This window comes from Passer domesticus, chromosome 2 (genome assembly GCF_036417665.1).
Source record: "Passer domesticus isolate bPasDom1 chromosome 2, bPasDom1.hap1, whole genome shotgun sequence".
NCBI lineage: Eukaryota > Metazoa > Chordata > Aves > Passeriformes > Passeridae > Passer > Passer domesticus.
Window position 1 is genome coordinate 104,914,827 of NC_087475.1, and position 17,019 is coordinate 104,931,845.

Below are 17,019 nucleotides of genomic sequence, written 5' to 3' on the forward strand. Positions count from 1 at the left end.
GCTACATTCATAATCCCACACCATGAGCCACATTTCCATGAGAGAGGCAGTCTGGCCCCCTTGGATAATTTTAATCATTTCTGACGTGAAGACTTCTTCTCCTATTTCATGACTTATTTCCCCAGTATCATTTAAATGTATTAAAACACTGTTAGTGTAGAAAGTAGGCATCATGTTAGCATAATATCTAATCAGAACTAGTCTGCCTGTCCCCGCAGGGTTTATTTATTTATTTATTTAGTGTCTGTTTGTGCTGTTTTCTTGTTAGATTGGAAAGCCCTTCCTTGACATACTCATTTGTTCTGCTGTGTAATAGAATAGGATCCTTCAGAGCTGCTGACATCTGCTTTATTTTTGAGATCTGCAAGTCTCAGCCCACAAAGCAACAATGATAATAATAGCGATAATAATAATCATAGTGCTAGGAAGCCTGAAAAGTGAAGTTAAGCATGAAGAGGAGAAGACAAAAAATGGATGAGGAAAAGAATGGTGTGGCAAAGAATGTTTCGATCACTGAGAGTGTATTTTTATCGGCCCTGATTCTCCACTGATTTACTCATGCTTTATGATTGCACTGCCCTGTGGACTGCAATTAATTTCTTTGTGACTTGCAATATTGCAAGGGAGAGGGGATCAGGCACCATGGTGTGTGTGATCAGGACACTTGTTCATGGGTATATTCAGCTCTACTCTCACTCAAGTACATTGCTTTGATTTCTCAATGGCATTGCAGTATTGATTTTGAAGGGAATTAGTTTCTTCAGAGCTCCTGAAGATCTGGCCACTGTGATTTCTCAGGGACTTATTCAGCCTCCTCCCCCACAACTTTATCCTCACATGTCACAGCTGAAATAATTGGCATTGCACTATATCAAACTGGCAGGATGCAGTCCTGAAGGCTGGGGGGAATCAAATCCAGAGCAAGCCTTGACAAAAATGAGGAAGAGAGTTGTTGGGCTAAGCACTGTCCGAAATAGTGCCTGACTGCCCACTCCAGGTCATCTTGTCTGAATCCTGCTCTGTACGAGGCTTTCTAATAAGGAAAGGAGACTGTATTGCAAGGAGGTAAATGGTAAGAAAAAGTATGAAAAGGAAGGAAAGAAGAAAGGAGTAGGAAAAGAGGAAGGAGAAATTACTAAAAAAAAGAAAAAATGAAAAAAGAAAAAATATCCTTAGCAGTGAGATCAGGTCATGTTGAGCTTTGAGCATCCTTGAGGGTGGTGAACTTATTTGAGTGTGTTAATCTAAGTGGTTCCCACTCCGTCCCCTAATGTAAATTATTCACACTTAGGAATTCTGCATGATTCTTGACTTGAGATGGAAACAAAACTTAGGACTTGTGGTATTGAAAAGTTAGGTTCTAAAGACAAGTTTCAAGGCTGATCTCAATAGCTGTGGCCAGTCAATAGGCAGACAAACCTCTTGCTTGAAATTGGTGAATTTACCAATCATCCTAGCAGCTGAGAGCGTGTGGCTCCCTTGCTCTTTAGCCTAAGGCCTTCTGTAGTAAAACCAGGGTGGCTGAGCAAGTACAGAGACCTAAAGAAGTCTAAATAGCTTCATTAGCAAAGGCACAAAACCACCCAGGCCCAGAAGCAAAACTCAGGCTCGAACATTTGCTGCCCTCCACCTTTCAGAATGACAGTCTGGGCTGAAGACTCTCACTAATAATGGTTTTACCAAGTCCTACTTCTTCTGGCCCAGAGCTGGAGTGTCCTCAGAGCCTCCCGTGCACACTATTACCAGCACTGGTGGCATTATTTTTTACACCAGATATAGGTGTGACATCTTGCAAATAACGGTAGGGTCACCCTTCTGCAGAGTTCCTTATGAATGTGACATGCAGGCATAGGGTAAAACAAAATAGGAAACGGGCTTATGAAACTAGAGATGGAAAATATTTATGAGGTCCTGTCTGCTCTCTTTTTCTCCTGTCATATCCTTATAAAGGATCATACCTCTCTTACTGTTTTGCCTGGTTTTAATACTCTAGCCACAGAATTTCTCTGTCCCATGGAAGGATTTTCCTTGTACCTGCAGCTCTCATATTTCAAAAGGTGCTTCAGGAGACCTTCTCCAGCTCTTCACCCTGTGTCAGACCCACAGAGGATATGCATGTTCTACAGCTTGTCTAATTTGCCACTATTTGAGATACATCAAGCTGTGGCCTCCCTCAGACACTTAGAAGCATTTTAATACCATTCCATTCCATTCCATTCCATTCCATTCCATTCCATTCCATTCCATTCCATTCCAATGACCATTTTCTTTCAGAAAGCACTAGCAGGAGTGGTTTTCCCAGGAAGCAAATGGATTCTTACACTTCTCATGAGTGGCACTGTGCCACCAAGCTGTATGGGCAGCAGAGTCCTTCACTGACATTGGGCTGTGCTCACCACTCTTTCACACATCGTGATTCAGGCCTGTGGGAGTGGCCACAGGCTCGCTGGCAGCCTCTGTCTTTACAGGTCCAGATCACATTTTCCTTCTGCTGTGTCCTGTATGCCTTCTTGTTTTGCTCCATAATGCAGTCCCACAATACTTTCCTCGTTCTTGTGAATGATCACTGTCTCTGCTCTCCACTGGTTGCTGCTAAGAGCTGCTTGTCTCATACTCTTTCCCCAAAATAAAACTGTTCTTCCCAAATTCAGGGTTATTTCTATTGTTCTTCAGTTTCTCCTTGTAGTTTGCTCTTGTGTTTCTGGAAATCAGGCATATACAATTAGCTCACTAGGCAAAAAGGCCATTTTGGGGATATTTAAATTGTATCTTGTACTCCTTAGTGGGGTAATGCTTTTGAGTTTGAGAGCCAGAGGATGAAATAATAATACTTTTCTTGCCCTGTTGGTTAAATAAGACTTAGAAAATCTCTGAGAAATTTGAATATGCCAGTGTTTCTTGGCATAGGAGAGGCTGGAGTGGGTCACAGTCTCTTGAGGCAGGTGGGCTAAGTGTGCACACAGAAAATGAGCTGCAAGATCAGGATGCAAATTTATGGCAAAACATTGAGTTCAGCTGAAATGGAAAAAATATAAAAAAGAAATAAAAGTGGAAGGTATATTACCTCCACTGAAGGGAGGAGAAGCCTTATGGCTTATAGGCTGGCTGATAGGACTCTTGGAAATGAGGGCAGGTGATAACGGGCTGTAGGGAAGTACTTTCTGGTGAGAGAAATCTGCTAACCTTTCACAGTTTAACTAAATGGGAAAATGTTATCTAAAGAGCAAGAACAGAGAGCTCTGTTTGATGAGGGCCATAATGGGTGTCTTTTCAAGAACAATCCTCACAAGCACTGTTAATTACCTATCCAAGCACAGTGGCTCACATTTTTATACCTGAGTGAATAAAATTAATCTCAGATCTTAACATCTAAATAAAAGTGTCATTTATCTCCCACAGCAGCTAGAGAATTTATGGATGTACAGGAGCTCTGAAGATAAGGCCCTATTTGTTTCAGTGTGTCTTCATTTTTGGGAACTTAACTATGGTCACCCAAACCAAGATGTTCTGTGCTCTGTTCCTATGGATATGATCATGTAATCCACAGCAATTTAGCCAAAACAGAGAAATCAACTACTCAGAATTTCTCTCAGACGCCAAACATGCCAGTTTTCTTGTACTCCTGTGTCATCTCATTATGGGATATTGATTTCCACTACCGTGTATTTCAAAAAAATTCCCTGGGTAATGCTCTGGCGATTTGCTCCAAACAAGGCACCTCAGTAATATTTTGGCAGGCAGGAGAAACTGTCAAACAAAACCCTGTCATCCAAGAGACCAAATTCAGTCCTGCAAAAATCTCTGAGGCAGAATTGAACCGGTTTTCATATTTGTTCACAAATCAAGTGAGATTTAGGATCATTTGCTTAAAAATGCAGTATCACATGTTACCCCCTCTCAGTGTGATAGCCCAGTGAGAAAACACTGCAGTAATAATGTTGCCCTCCAGCCCTGAGGATAACAAATACCCAGTTCTGCTGGGAGATAGATGCATTGGTAATTAGCAAATGTTTGAACATGCTGTGCCCTGCCAGCTTATACCCAACCTGGTGCTAGGCTTCCCTTTTACGTTTTACATCTATCCTTGCTGCTGGTGAGGAGCCCTTAAGTGTCTCTCACTGTATGATCAATGTCAGTAAAGCCCTGGTACTTCTCTTAAGCTACATCAGTTGACATAATATGGGAAAGGTAGTGGAGTGAAAGCTAGGAAGTTTGATATGAGCTCCAGGTGGACTCTTAACAGAACCAGAACCATCAATTCTGCCATAGGTTTTGGACTTGTTATCCCAGAAAAAAAATGTCATGGGAGCTGGCCATGAGTACCAAACTTGCTTAAACACCAAACACTATTGAAACTCTTGCAGGAGAACAGGAAGACTGAAATGCAGACAGAAACACTGATGTTTGTCATTCTGGTCATATAAGGTCATAGAACATTCTGCTTTTAATCGAGTAAATAGAACAAATGTTATCTACAATACTTGCCTTTAGACATGACACTGCTCTAACAGTCCTGGAACTCAGCTCTTTCTGCATGTGTGATCCAGTTTCTGTTCATTTCAACAATCCCACACATGATAGCTGGATTCAGCCTTCTTAGGGCAATTTTGTCCCTCAGCTAGTGACTCTAATCCAGTGTCACTGCCTTACACTCAGAGAGATGCAGAACACTCCTGGTGAATGACAAAAGTTCAGAGGAATAACCAGAGTGGTCAGGGGGATTACATTAGACCTGATCAGACTGCCATGAGATGACTTGTTTTGCTGCCTTTTCAGTTTCTTCATTGCAAATCAGAGCACCTTTATTGTTGCAGAAATATTCCGTAGGACAGGGGTGGCTGAGAATAGAAGATGACTTTGTGCCTTCATCTTCCTTGAAGGCATCTAGAAAAAAAATACTTTCAGAGCTGTAGCTCACCATCTCCAGCATCTTCTTGGCTTTCTGATTTGCTTCCTTTCTATGCTTCCTTGAGGACAGGTAAATAAACCTTTTTTTTAAAAGGACTTATTCAGAGAAGAAACCAGGAAATCTGATATTTCTGAAAATAAGGATTTGGGCTGCAGGCCATCTTCAGGATTTGCAGAACTATTCTCTGAATTTGAAAATGCTCATGGCTATTTTTCTTTGCTGAAGTTTGGATTGTTGTGTCAGCCAGAGCAAAGGTCAATCTATGAAGTAATGTTAGATATCAGTGGGGTCAATATCCTGTTTTGAATGTTCCACAAAACTCCAGGAAGAGAGATCATGCACATGACTAATCTTTATGGATCATGAATACAGATCTGGTCTTCTCTACCCACTCCTTAAAGTAGAGGCAGATTAACACCTTCTTGAGAGCTGGTCTCAAAGAAGCCCCACTTCAGACAACCATCAGTCCCCTGCTCTCTCTTGCCTCCCCCGACAACAGACAGGCACCATATTTAGGAAAGGATGATCGTCACTTCAGTATGTAAACTAGATATGGTTAACCTCAGGTGCTGGCAGTTACCAAATTTTCAAGTTGTCCACTGTTCCTGAGAGCAATTTTCAAGGTCACCTGAGTCCCCATGTTTTGAACATGAGCCATTTTCCTCACCTGACAATGGCCCCACAATGAAGGTATCATCCTCACTGTTCTTGACAAGCATTCTGGGAAGGGATCCCTAGGGACCACCTCCCATTTGCTGAGATGTGAATTCATGTGTGTCTGTAAAAGAACGATGGAAGAGATAAAGATGAGCTATTTAGCAGGTGTCTTGGTGCCATTGACACACCTGGAGTGGGGTTTATCTCTGTTAACCTCTTATGTCCCCACTTCATCTGAGATAGTTCCTCCCAGCTCCCTTTACGCTCACTGCAGAAAAGACACGATGATGATGCGACACATTTTGCCTATTTTAGATGTTTGAGGTAGAGGGAGGTGAAATACCAGAAGGACCTGTTTCTCCCCAGTAAGAGTAGCTCAGACTGATGACTGGAGATGCTCAGCACTGATCACATAAATCTTACCCCCAGCTTCCAAAAGAGACCCATGCAAGTCATATACATAGATCTGGCCTTCACCCCAGCTGAGATTCTGCACCTTGCACCTCCAGGATGGGCCTATTCATTTTCAAATCAGTTCACACTGGAAAGGAATTTCCATTTCTTCTACAATTGACAGCAGCAGAAAAAATGGACACCCTTGCTGTAAGATTTCAGACACGCTCTAACCTGTCTCATTTTGGTATCTCCCTACCAAAGTGTTGGTACAAACACCAGTATTTTTTGAGATGCTGTTGGAATCTTAATCCAATCTTCTGTCCTATAATTCCAAGACCCCTTTGTGACTTCTTTGGCTATTTGGAATTTCCACTGGGGCCTTGGAGAGACACAGTTTTTTTAAGTGTTGTACAGACATAGGAGTTCCTGCTGTGAAGGATTTCAGCAGTTTTGCTTCTGTCACCTCCAGGCTAGTGAGAATGTCCAGACAATGCAGAGGTCCTCAGAGGTAAGCTGCAGGTGAGGCAGCTCTTCTGGCTCCATCTCACATCTCTCCATCCTCTCCCCATAGGATGTCCAGAGGGTAGCTGCAATCCTCTTGGTGGCATGGAGCTGGTGCTGGAGTTCTCAGATTGTACCCACTGTGGCCTAGGGAGGGGTGAGAAGCTCTGATTTCTGTTTACAGCCCTTCTCATATCCTTACAGAGTGACTTTGTTTGGTCTAATGGATTGCAAGGAGGGGTCAGCTGTCACAGGGGCAGAACTGCGCAAAGGCGCTTTTACCACACTTCCGCGGGCTTTCCCTTGGATTTGACCTGGTATTTTTATATTTCTGTTCCTTGATCTCTCTCAGCCTCAGTCTCCATCCTCAGAACAAGACAGACTTGCAGGCAGTGGAAATGAGTGCTGCTCCACCCAAGGCAGTCCTGCAGAAACCACAGCAGCTGTGGACCCTCTTCTCACCTCTCCCTCTTTCCTTTCTTTCTCCTGATCTCTTCACTTCTTTGTCTCCCTCCTCCCCACTTTTTCTGTCTTTGTTTTTTTTTTTACCCTGTTCCCTCATGATCTCCCTCTGCCTGTGTCTCTCAGTCCCTCTCCCCAGCTCGCTCTCTCTGGAGACAGGTCTAGTGGCCTGGTTGCCATCTGCTGCCTGGGTTGTTTTTTGTGTGAGTGCGTGCGCGTATGCGCGCGCGCGGGTGCACGTGGGGCTTTTTTTATGAGGTTGAGATCAGATGGCATCTAATCGATCGTCATGGTCTCCATGGTTACCTGGGTGACAGAGTAGTTGGGAGAGACACATACTCCAGCCTGGGGCTGTCAGACCATTCCTGAGAGAAATAATAAAAATAAAAAAAAAAGAAAGAAAAAAAAGAAAGGGAAAAAAAAGAAAAAAGAATAAAAATCAAAGCTCTTCCATCACATTTTATGCATTTACATCTTCCTTGGATCCAGGAAAACATAGCCTGCGCTTCTGTTTTACATTGTCACCCTTTGACTTGACTCGAGGAGGAACAAAGCAGACTTGTTTTTCTTTCTGCATGGCACAGGCACAAAAGTGAACCACATCTTTGGGAGAAGCTTCCTTTTCCCCTTCTGCTTCTCTGAAAGGTTTGATTTTTTACCTTTTTTTTATTCCCCCCAGTCACTGTTGTAACCATAATAATTATTTTTATTCTTCTAAATTGGTTAGTCTCTTGAATTGACTAAAGGCAATTTCCCAGGTATTCTGGGAAAAGAATTACAGTTTATTAGTATGAGCAGTATCTTTTTTCTCCCGGCCTCAGCCCCTAACACTAGACCATCTTCAGCACTTGGTGTAAAAGATCAATCAATCTGTATATTATTTTTTGTTTGGAAGCAAGTGGAGTGTGATCCTAAGGATGAATTATGGAATTAGGTGAGTTTCTTGTGTTTAAAAGCAGATTGAGTTGGGCATGGCAACATCTCTGACCATGGCAATTAGTGTGTCAGGAGCACAGAAACTAAAACTACACAGTGCAGAATATGAACCTGCATGAATCAGAGGAGGAGGAGAAAAATAATACTGCTGCATTTCAAACAATCCCATTGTGGCAGACACCCCTCAATAATCCAAGAATTTCACAAAGTTTGCCTACAGTGCACCACCCAGGTACACCCTGTCTGGTTCTCTGATAGCCATATTCTGCCTGGTTCAACACAAATTTGTGCTTGATTTGACCTCAGCGTGGCCCCCAAAAGGCAATCAGGTTACATCTTCTGTTGTCTGGCTGCAGCCAAGGCATTAGTGCTCATCAAAGCTCACCCATTGCAGTGCTGGGGCAGCTGCTGCCTGGCCATGTTCCTGCTCATGGTAGCACACAGGGCTTTGGAAATAGCAAATGTAAACACAGGCAAAGGGAGATACTGCAGCAATGAGCACAGCTGTGATGGGCTGAAAGGCTGGTGACCCATCAGAGTTCTCCAGAGATGCAGAAGTGCTGACTTAATGCTGCTAACTATGAAATGGATCTGATCAGAGCACCTCTGGACAAACAAAGATTTGAGACCTGGATATGCTTTTACTTTTCTCTTCCTCAGTTTTGAATTAAACTGACTTTTAGTTGAAGCCTGTGGTCTTGCTTTGCTTTTTTGCCTTCCTGGTAGAAGCACAAGGTGCCCAGGTTGGGTCGCTCAGTTCAGGCTGCAGATAGGCACTGAGGATGGTATTAAGTTGTCTAAGGGGTGTCATTGCAGGTGACATCCTATCCACTGTGCATGCACCACCCCCAAAAGGCACAGGTCTTAAACTGTGCTTATGTGCGATATGCCAAACTCCTTTGTTTAAAAAAAAAAATAAATCCACGATCACGCCTATTTGAATTCTGATTTTGCTCCCTCCGAGCAGCATAACATCCCTGCTTATAACCAGCAGGGTGGGAAATCCTCTCCTCTTCAATATTCCCTAATGTTAAATAACACGGGCCTCCTAGATTTTCATACTGTACAAACACAAACTAATTAAAGTCATACAAATACATCCTAGGCAGAGAATGAGAATCTGCTCACTTGAGGGAAGACCGCTGGCTTCCACGTCCCAGGGAAAGCTCTCTCACAGTTTACATTGTTCTTTTTGCAAGGGATAATTTATGGTAAAGCCAGTTTCCACTGAAACAGCAGACGTGCACAGAGAGGGGAAAAAATGTAAACACAACAGCATCTTTGTGAATGCATCAAGGTGCTGGTGCCTGCCTCTGCATGCTCCATAATATATTAATACACACTGGCTGGCCAATCCCACTGGAGCATTCAATCATGCCACATTATAATAGAATTTAATGGAGTTGACAGCTAAGACCTAGTTGCTGGAGACATGTGAAAGACCTTTGCAATGAGGATAACAATTAATAAAGGAAAGCGCCATAGATTTTTGGAGGACCTCATAAAAAAGTAAAATATCGACATTGATCATGGCATGCAAGGATATTAGACACGTAAATCGAGCTATTGCCTTTATTTATTTATTTGCACATCTTTAATATTATAGGCACAGGTTTCCCCAAGGCCAAAATGCAATTTCTCTCTCCATTTCTCAGCAGGAGCTTTTCATCTCCCTATTCACCAGGTTTTGAATTGCACATTTAATAAGCGATAAAGAATTCCTGTCTCTTTTCCTTGGGCTTTCAGCCCACAGTTTTTCCCTCCCTTCCATCTTGTGATGGAAACAACAATCCCTTTTACCTGGCAGTAGGTTGCTTGGGGATGTGGGGGTGGTGTAAAAGGGGACCTGGAGCCCACAGGGAGTGTCTGGACTTCAGTGTCTGCTGATGTGCTTTGTATGCCAGGTTGCACTGGGTATGGTAAAGAGTACATGGGATCAACATAAAAGGAGGGAGAAAGAGTCTACAACACTGTAAACCAGCATCTCCCTGTCTGCCTCACCAGAAATGTTTGGTAGGAGGAACAGCTTATGTCTTCACTGCCTTCATTCCTGTCTGGGGAGAGACACTCTTCACCCTTATGGGATATTGTAGTAATTTCAAAGAATCAATCTTGTGGGTAAACTGCACCTAGCCCAATCCTCTCCCTGATGGAGGTGGCAAAAATTTCATCAGCCAGCAGCTGGGAGCATTGCTGGGCTCCCACAGGCTCAAATCTCTCTGGATTTCCTTGGCTGTGCTCAGTTAACACACTCCTGAATCAGGACTGACTCCTTGCCTCAGAGAAGTCCTGAACAGCATTTCCAAGAGTATTTAAGTGTGAATTGGTACCTGGTGGGATATTTAGAAACACACAGGCTCCTCACGGCCCAGAGGTGATGCCCAAGCCCCTGATGCTCACAGTTTCTGCATCTGTAAATGCCCGTGTAGCACTGGAGAGCTGCCCTCACACAATGACAGGGTTCAGTTCCTTCTGGCTTCATCTTTACACCACTGCAAGCCCACTCATCTCATTGGGCTTCCTCTTAACCTCCTCTGATGTGTGCTGGGAACAGAATCAGCCCCAAATGAACCCAAGCTTCTGGTAATGTAAAGGTCCACCTTTCTTAAGTTAGACTCAGTGGGATGCTTGTGGGATCCTTCCAACTCATGATTGATTCATATGATTCTATATTCTACAAGTCCAGCTGTGCAACCTCAGCTGCCCTGCAGCTTGGGGCATTGAGCTCCATTTGGAGCAGTCAGGAAAAAAACTGAGGGGTCAAATCCACCCCTGGTTTAGGACTGTAGAGACTGATGGTGTTACAAAAGGGATGACCTTAGCATCATATTTAGAATTTAAAAACAACTGAACGGGTACTTGAATAGGCATGGTGTAACTGTAAAAAGGGGACTAAATAATTAGATACTTCCATTTTACAACCAGCTGCAGTAGGTTAATTTCTTGTCAGGTAAATCAACCTTGTTTTTCTTTCACTTACCTATGCACAGATGCATTTCCTCAGGACAGGTGACGTCTTGCTTGGAACAAAAGAGGCCATTTGTCCATATCACAGCAGCAGTGACTGCACCGTGTCATCTCATGCTCTCCTCCAGCAAATTGAGTTTGTCAGTGCTCAGCCACGCAGCTGAGTGGAGTGCTGCATGATGCCTCACCTCTCCTGGGAGAGGGAAGTTGGCATAAGCCATATCGTAATGGGATCCAGAAACAAAGAAGCGTGAATGAAGTGCTAATTGCATTCATAAAGACATTAACAAAGGAATTAAAATGGCAGAAGCTTCCTTTCCCCCTCAAGGTTCATATAAACAACCAAAAATATATTAATAATCATTGAGATTTACACTACTTTGAAGGGATTATACACAGATAGAGCATCAGGGCTTGGAAAGACCATTTCAGTGGTCTTTTCTATGGGATTCTGTATCAGAGATGAAACACTCCACTGCTTCCATTTATCCAAATTTGTTCTTTTCTTTCTGTCTTTTCTCTTATCCTTATGCTCCCTTCAAAGAACAGAAAGACTGCTCATTTTACCCTGAAACTTTTAATATGCTGTAAAAATAATGACATCATACTAAAACCTGTACATTTTTTCTAAAAATTCCCCAAAACAAAATGACCTCAGAAGTTTGGCCAATGGCACAATGGAAATTTTGTGTATAAATTGGCCTGAAACATCCTACCTGAGTTTTTAATCTCATTTAATTCTGCTTAATTTTCCATGGAAAACAGAAAAAAAAGTCATGCTTTCTGATTTTTCCTCAGTCAGTTTCTACATGATTTAATCCTTCCATTACCAAACTCTAGCACTGTGTTCTTATTTGCATTGCTACTACTGAGAAAAAAACATTTCCTGTTAGAATTCTCTCCAGTCATTGGGGTCTTTTTCCCCCCATGAGAATAGGGTGAAAAACTATTAGCCTTTAACATGGAAAGAGCTCATTTCACAGATCCTAAATTCTGAGGCTTAAATTGCTTGTATCAGCAAAATGATAGCCCTTGTTTTTTCAACTACTTAGCTGTATTTATCACACCTCTCCAACTTCTCACTTACCTCCTTTCCACCTGCTGATGTGGGTGTTGTGCTAGTGACAGCTATACCTAAAGTCAGCTAAACAGTTTGTTCTGTTCACTAATCTTCAGTCACTCATAACTTTCTAAACTGTTTGTTCTGGAGGCTGCAGTCTGCCACTTTCTCATGACCACTGAAAGGTGGATATCTCTAGAAAAGATGAGTCCAAGCCATTCAGCAGTTCTGTAGAAGGAAAAACTTTTATCACCTCAGTACTGAGGCTGAGGTGCCTGCAGGGAGAGGCACCATGCATGGAGAAGAGGAGCCTGAACCAACACAGGGAGGTTGCCAGCCCTGTGTCTCTATGTTTACTCCATTCCCAGCTGAGACTCAGGACTTGTGAGTGCCAGGACTGGTGTTTCCAGCTCTGGAGGGCAGAAGGCAGAGAGAATTAGGGAGCACATCCAGGTTGATGAGATGGGATATGCCACAAACACCTGGAGGAATGAAGCTCCGACCTTCATGCATGTGGGAGGTGTGTGGGAGCATGGGGATGGGGTCCAGGATGGGGTTATGCACCTGGCTAATACCCCAGACCCTTTAAAGGATCTGAACCATCCAGGGAAGTGTCCTTGTTTCAAAAGCATACCTCTTTTCATGGTGTGCACAGTTCTTTCCATGAAAGCCAGATTTGGGGTTGTTAGGACAATGAGCACTCCTGTAGCTCAAGCACTCAGTGGTGGGGTAGTTGGTATTAAATCCTAATTCTGAGGTGGATTTAAAGCCTGTAGACCCTCCCACACTAACATGACATCTCCCACTCCTCACTTCCCCCTCTTTGCTTCCCTTCTTTACTCCCAGACACAACAAAATCTCTCAGAAATAGACTCATAGCCCATCCTTTCTCCTTTGCCCCTGTCCTGTCCCCTACAAGGTCCTGCCAACACCTCCATGGAACCTCCATTTGCAGTGCTCTCCTGGCACCTACTGCACTGCATCAAGAGCTCCTGAGGTCATGTGCTAAAAGCATAATGGAAGGAGCGAGAAAGAGTTGGTGCTAGGATGAAGAATGAGCAATGCTCCCACATTAAATGCAAAACCTGAAATTAAAGGAATTTTCTGTGTTACAGACAGCTACAGGAAAACTGGTTACCAGTTAGCAGCAGCAGGAATTTTCAGGAGGTGCTGGGAGTCAGGATGGGGCTCAGCTATTCTTCTCATCTCAGTACCCCCAGCTCAGGAAGGAAACACACCCCTTGCTGTAACTTCAGTGCAGGTAAATGGAGTGCAAACCCAAGCCTTGTTTCTGAATAAATGAAATGTGTATCTTCCACGTTTTCAGCTGGGAGGGGGAAGCCTATATCTCAGGAGTGATGGCAGGTGCTGCTGAGCTATTTCCATTTTCCAGCTCTGCAACCTCAGGAACCTCTTTAATCCAAACCACCCGCCAAGCTCCATTCACTGGCCCTGAAGATCAGCCAGTGGATTTGGATTCATTTTTAAGGCTGTCTTTAATTTTTTTGAAGTATCTTTCTGGTGGATTTTTGGTCTCACCAGTGACTCAAGAAGAGATTTGCAAATCTCATTCTCACATTTTCAGCTATTTAAAGGGGCACATCACACCAAGAATTTAGGTTCTGCTTTCAATAGAGGAAACACAGGGGTAAAGGTATATGAAAAGAAAACTGTGAGGTACAGAAATGCTTTGACAGATTTGTTAGAGATGAAAACATTTTTATTTGATTTCTGCATTCCCCGGGGCAGTGAGGGGAACCCATATGCAATTGCATTGAACTAAACTATGAAAATCAGAGAGCGAATTTGACAAGAAGCTCCACCAAACCCACCCAGAAGCTCAGTGAAGTGCAAAATGTAGAGCTAACAGAGGAAAGAGTGGAGTAGCTCAGGGGCAGGATTTTGGTTACCGTGTTCTAAGGCATAGGTAACAGGAACGGAGATAGGAAAATACACAGAAAGTACAACCCAGTGTGATCTTACTTGGGGGTTATGCTCCACAGTGTTGACAGCTGTTGAGAGATGTCAAAGGCAGACAGTAATTTCTCAGTCACTCATGCAATTTTTTAGTCAATCATGCAACTTTTTAGTGAATTCTCAGAAAGAAATATGCACACATGGACATGTGTGTGCTGCTACTGTCCAAGCGCCTTTTGGTGTCTCGCTTGCTGAAATGCTTTCAATTAGGCTTTGGAAGCGGTTGACTCAGTCAGCCTATGTGACACTTGCCAAAGACAAAATTAGTTTCAGTCATTGATGTTTTCCTTCCAAAAACCAAAGCATCACTCTCCCCTTCCCTCTTTCCCCTTTATTGTGGGAGACTATTTCTCAGGTAGGTGTTTAGCTGATTTTTAATGTCATGGAAACTTCATCTGCAAATTCGTTAGAAACTCTTTAGTTAAGGAGCCTAGTAAAACAGATGATTAATATTGGTAAGCTCCTCATTTGCATATTAATTAGTCTCTGTACTCAACTAATTAAAACAGGCCTGCCTGTTTGTAGACTTTCTGAATTCCAGATTGTTGCTATTGCTCCCATGTAAGTGCATTTAGTGCAGCTAAGGCAGGCCATTGATACTACAAACAAGGCACCCCAAGCAGTAGTCGCAATATTTTAAGGCATTTAAGTCTATAAGGGAAGTACTTTCAGTGTTTTCTTTAAAAAATAAACCCAAAATAAGACTGATGATTGAAATGGCAGGATATAATGACTAAGCAGTGCTTCTACTTCCCCATTATGCTCTCACAGAGCCGGACAATTCCAGAAACCAGACAAATCCAAGGCCAGAGGGAGAACAGCACTGCAGGGCACAAAGAAGCCCACGCTGAGCTGCCTTTAGGCCTTGCAATACTCACTTTTCTTCAGAGATGCAGCCTAAAATTAAGCTCAGGCTGATGACTCAAGACATGAAAATTCGAGGTTAATTCTGACCTGCGTTGCTCTGGCAGAATTCTGTTCAGTCCTCCAAGGCCGGGGGATGGGACTGGGGCTTGGAATCCTTGCATGTCAGCTGGATTTGTCCTTGCAAGCCTAGTTCATGGCCCCATGTGCTCTGCAGAGATGCTGAGGAGGCCAGGCACTGGTTGAACTTTTATAGGTAAAGAGCTGCATTTTCCCCATCCCACATTTTCCTGCTGGATGTGTGGATGGAACAACAAAGAAATTCCCCTGGTGATTCCTTGCCTTCAAGCTTTAGCACACAAAATGCAGCCCTCCCATCAGCCACAAAGTCTTCCTCCAACCCAGAGACAGACAGTGCTGCCCTCTCCAACAGGATCCTGCCTCCTCCTCCCTGTGTCTGCCTTGAGTACACACCATTTCCTCCTCTGCCATCCGGGCCAACAGGCAGCCCCCTCGTGTTTCTCAGCCAACACACCTGCTGGTGGCCATGACACTCCTCTGTCTTCCTACCACCCCTTCTAACTCCTCCTGCTGTTCTTGCTTCTGGACCTTGGCTCTTTGTCTTCTTCACCTCTTGTGCACCTGCTTTTTGTTCCTCCCAGCTGTTAGCATTCCCCACTTTGCTATCCCCACAGCTGTGCTGGACTCCTATAGAACTTCAGGGACTGAGGATAAAACACCCAGGGCTGAGAGGTGCTTTATGATGTATATTTACTGCCATAAAATATTTTGCATGGCAGTGACAAGTAGGTTTTCTCAAACTGTCTGTGCACTGAGACTTTTCCTCACCCTAGCTGCCAATAGCAGTTTGACAGGTTTTATTATACTCCATTATTCACAACAAGCCAGGTCGCTGTGCCATATGCTGTCCAGTCCTGCTAAAGCTAACCATGTGCCCATGTTGGCTGCAAACCAAGGCTGGTTAAAACCTGCTCCTTTTTTGAATGCTATTTGTTTTGAAAGAATTGGAGACGGGCTTCATGTCAGATGTTCCAGTGTGTCTTATCACACATTTTGCTCGCCCTCAGCAGCCTAAACACCAAAACAATTGGAAAATCAGGGATATTGGTATGGTTTGGACCTGGAGTTCTTCTAGATACATGTGCTGTTCTGGAGCTGATGGAGTATAAGGCAGGAAAAGAGCCTTTAATGTCTCTGGGGGCACTGGCAGTGTGTTCATCTTGGACTATAGCTTTAGATATGGCTTCATGCACTGCTTAGTAGGACCCACAGCAAAGAAAAGTGCAATGTCTCTAAGACTAAACCTGTGCTTCACCAACACCAGCTGTTTTAGAGGCATTGCAGCAACAGCAGTCATTGTGTCTGCATGTGGCTGGACAAACTTCCTAGTGCATTCTCCAAAGCCCAGCCTGCTCGAAGCTTGCACTCACAGCTCCATGGCCCACACAACTTGCTGTTTCTTGCTTTTTAGCTGCTTTTGTTGGTCTGTTTGTTTGAATGTTTGCTGTCTTGCCAAACCCTGCAGTTACCAACACACAGACCCATCTAGAATAACATTTATTGCTGCCTTTCAAAGCTGCCAGACTTTGGATCCCTCTCCCACTCATTGTTTGCACTGTTCCTGTTCTCAGATGGATGCTTTCCTTCCTCTTGCTGCATCCATTTAGCTGATCCTTCTTGCTATTCCCACAGCCTTTTCTTCCTAACTCCCCATCAAGTAAGCTGATGGCAGAGGCTACTTACAAGTGCACCCATTTCTAGACATGGCTCTTGTCTCTTTGGGTGTGCTGTCTGCTGGTTCTCTTGCATTACCTTTGATGGTGTTTCCTGTTTTGGGAAATGAGCAAAAACTGAACGTTTTTGCAAAGTGGTGCATTCCTTTCACCCTGCTCCATATCCATCACTATCCTCTGATTTATCTAACCATTTACCAGGGACCCTTGTGGTGTGTGGCACTGTGAGGACCAAATAGAGGTCTTTTCTGCCCAACACTGTTCATGGAGTGTCACTGTGATGGTACACGTGAATCATGGTGGCAGCCTCAGGCTGGTAACTGTGTGTCTCCCATTGCCCCCAGTGAAGGCAGACTTAGGTCTGTACTGATGACATGAAGTAGGTTTGGTTTAGTTATATACCCAGATTTGCACATAGTGTGAGGCCTGATTCTTGCATCTACTCATAAGGTTCTTGATTTCCATCTCGTCCTTAATATATCTCAGTTTCTAAGAGTCCAGCCATTTGCAGAAATTATCATTTTAATGCTGTGTAT

General features: G+C 43.6%; 1 protein-coding gene across 1 annotated transcript in view; it reads left to right on the top strand.

The window, feature by feature from the left end:
* Nucleotides 1-388: 388 nt before the first annotated feature.
* ATP1A1 (ATPase Na+/K+ transporting subunit alpha 1) overlaps nt 389-17,019 on the top strand; it is a 179,241-nt gene continuing 162,610 nt past the window's right edge. Inside the window, exon 1 of the mRNA XM_064410261.1 lies at nt 389-396. The gene's annotated coding sequence lies outside the window, so the exon portion shown is untranslated. The remainder of the gene's footprint in view (nt 397-17,019) is intronic.